This window comes from Lynx rufus, unplaced genomic scaffold, assembly GCF_022079265.1.
Source record: "Lynx rufus isolate CCGP_SWC_20201006 ecotype Redwood Valley unplaced genomic scaffold, mLynRuf1.p SCAF_1, whole genome shotgun sequence".
Taxonomy (NCBI): domain Eukaryota; kingdom Metazoa; phylum Chordata; class Mammalia; order Carnivora; family Felidae; genus Lynx; species Lynx rufus.
Window position 1 is genome coordinate 216,385,161 of NW_025814823.1, and position 3,596 is coordinate 216,388,756.

General features: G+C 42.7%; 1 pseudogene; it reads right to left on the bottom strand.

The window, feature by feature from the left end:
* Positions 1-1,672: 1,672 nt before the first annotated feature.
* On the bottom strand, positions 1,673-3,037 carry LOC124510328 (ectonucleoside triphosphate diphosphohydrolase 6-like; annotated as a pseudogene).
* Between the last annotated feature and the right edge of the window lie 559 nt (positions 3,038-3,596).

Below are 3,596 nucleotides of genomic sequence, written 5' to 3' on the forward strand. Positions count from 1 at the left end.
TGGACAGAGTCAGTCCCTGGAAAAGCAGGCACTGTCTGAACATAATTTTTCCACGAGCCCCGCAGCACTCACACTACAGAGATGTCGTCGTTTAAAGACCTTTAAACCGAAGCAATACAACTATATTCTTACAATTGACTCTCAACATCACCCCCATATTTAAGCACGGTTTTTAATTAAGCATGTGCCTCAGGGCACGTGAGGGTTTACAAAGTGATATTTTGCAACTCCTAAACCCTCTTCCTTGGGATCCACAGGACTGTTCATGGTGACAGCTCTGTCAGTTAAATCCAAACCTAAACAGCCAAGGATTTGAGGAAAACAGACATCTGGGTAACTGTGCATGTCCACACTCAAGGAGGAGATAAACATGTTCAGTTACAAAGTTCATAGGACTCTACCCCTGGATCCATCTTTCTTAGAGAGCCAAGTGCATGTGTGTGTGTGTGTGTGTGTGTGTGTGTGTGTGTGTGTGTGTTGCTTTTACTTGGCTCACACTGAAAGTAGCCAGGACAGTCTATAGAATGACCCCATTCAGAGAATGCAGAGGTCCACCCTTCCAGGAAGAAACCAGGCAGGTAGCAGAGAGAACAGTAAAAGACTCCTGCATCACAGCAATGCCCTGTCACAGCAGCAACAACCCTGGAGACAGAGGTGCCAGTGTGGAAGGGGAAGCTGGGTGTCACTGGCCTGAACGACTTCACATTGCCCCTATCTGGTCCACGGCCCACTTACAGCCAACTGGTAGATGGAAGCATTGAGAACTGGACATGCATCTTACTTCTTCCTCTTGAGCCTCTTCCACACCTCCACTCTTCAGGTCACATGAGACAAAGGTGCCATTCTGCCATGAGATCTCAGTGCTACATAGGTGAGGAAGATAAAGCTGAAGCCAAGGACCATCACAAGGACCCACCCCATCCCCGGGGTGGGTCTGCACAGAAGTGCCCCCTACCCTGAGGCTAGAAGGGAACAGGCTGTTAGGCTACACTCTGGGCCCTTCCAACAGTTAATACGAGGATAAACTCACATCGGCCGATGTCCAGCCACCCGACAGACCAGGCTAGGGAGGCAGCTCCACAAACATGTATGGTTCTTTTCTGTTCATTTTAAAGATTAAAGTGAAGGAACATAGCCAAAACCATTTGCCCATGCTTCAAAATCCACTCTAAGGAGTATAATAGACAGAGGCAACGTGTACCATAAATGCAAGGATGGGTGTATCAACAAACACGTTCTTAGTCCTCTCTTGTATGCAATATCTGTTTCTGTTTTTGACTTTTTTCAACTTTGCTGAGGTATAAACTGACAAATAAAATCATAATAAGTTTAAAGTGTACAACGTGATGGTTTGATATATGTGTGTATTCCTTTTAAAAGGATTCCCACAATGTAGTTAATTAGCAAGCATATCCTTGTGTGTGTGTGTGCGCGTGTGTGTGTGTGTGTTTGTGATGACGACACTTCATGTCAGTAAAATTCAATTATACAATACTACACTATCAACTACAGCCATGGTCACAACATTATACATTAGATCTTCAGAACTTATTTATCGTAAAATGTGGAGACTGTCACCACTTTGGGGAGGAGGTCCCAAGGTAAACCTGAGCGCTGACTGAGAGATAGGGGGGAATAGGTCAGCTTGGCAGTAGAAAGCTGAGAAGCTGGGCTACCAAGAGGCTTGACTTTTCTGTCGGTTCAGTGAGTCGATGTAATGAAAAATGGCTCCCAGAGCATAACTAGTCTTAACATTGTCAATTTTCTGAGTCAGCTTTAGCACTTTGTTCCCTAGAAACATGAATTCTTGCAGTGGCAAGCTGACATAGGTGCTATCCATGCATACATACAAAAGGCTTTTTCTGTGGATGAGTCTCCATTGTCTAACACACACACTTGTTTGAAGTCTCAAAGTCTCCAGCCACAAGACTGCCTCCTTTATCTGTATCTAGAAGGCCAAAATTTGCTGCAAAATCATGGTAGTAGGAAAATACATAAAAATCCAAGTTCTTCACTTCTTCCATTTTGCTTGCTTTGTTTTAAAAGCTCGCTTTGTTTGTTCTGTCCCTCTGCTAGCACACAACATATGGCAGCTAATCACTTCTTGTCCTGATAATCTGTATATTATTTCAACATGTTCCTATTCTCCTTTGAAACTGGGAGACAAACCAGGGCTGAGCAACTCCTTTCCGACTTTAGCAGATTCTTTTCCATACTAATTACAAGCCTGGACAACATCAATACAAGACCCAGTAGATGTAGAAACGGAAATTATAGGTTCTGTTAAACATCTGGAACAATGTTATGTTAATGACTGGGGATGTCAGAAGGGTGCTCTCAACTCTTGGAAGTAAGATGAACTGAGTGGATCTTCCCCACAAATCCAGCATGCCTACACTGCTTCCTCCTGGGGGGCCTTCAGCCACCCATTAGGAAGCTGACTGTGATCCATGATGAAATGTCTTCATTTATTCCATTCATGGTGAAAACACAGTCCTCTCCTACATGGAAGAAGATGCCTTAAACATTTCTTTCACCTCATGTCTTTATAGTTGCTTCTGAGCCTTTTATCCTAATAATAGGTATAAATTTGTTGTTCTCTCAAGGAACAAAGAGGTGACCTTTCAGAAGGCAAAATGAATTTCCTGTTTAACACTCTCTCTTACTACTCTTTCAAGATCATGATAATAAGCAGAAATGCCTGGCTTCAGTGCTCTGAAGTTTTCACGGGTCAAATTGGGATCTTCTCTGGCCTACTGTGCAAATTAGAAGATGAATATGTGGGTACCAGGAATCCCCATGCCAAACACGATCCTGCAGAAGACTTCATGATCACTTCTAGCTGTGGAGAGGTTGGTGTGGGCCAACTGGCCCTTCCATTCTCCCGCAGCTGCCTCAACATTACTGAAGATGTGCTGAATGACAGAGACCAGTGCTTCCTGATGTACACAACATAAATAAACAGACGCACAAGAAGGCCCAGGGGTGATGCTATCTCTATCATCTTCAGGTTCCCATTATTTTGTATTTTTCTCATTTCTTTAAGGACTGTGCCTTAGCTATGATTGCATAGCAAGTGCATGGCAGAGCACCAACATGAGTCCACAGCTTCTCTAATAAAAAAACATTTTATCATCTCATTTTTGCTCTTTCCAAAGCCTTTTCTCAGAATTCATTGGTAGCAGAGGCACTTCCAAACTTCTTTACACAAATGGCCATTCGTATCCCTGGCTTTCCACATGTGCTTTGCATGGCCTCTTTTGTCCCATCCATGGATGCCAGTGTCATTCCTTTGGTCTGCACCAAAAGTGCACCAAAGGTAGGCGGAGGCTGCTTTCTGTTCTTCTGTGAGCTTCTCTAAGAACTCTTAAGTATAGAAGACACAAATTAAACTTGTTTTGAATTAAATATAAACTGCGACAACAACACTTAGCTTGAACACATGGAGATACTTGAACCTAATGTATACATTTTTCTCTGTAATGTTAATACAATTCTAATATTCAAACACCACACATAAACTCATAATAGACATTTAGACATATATTGACATAATAGACAATACTGCATTTAGGTGATCTTAAATATCTCACAGT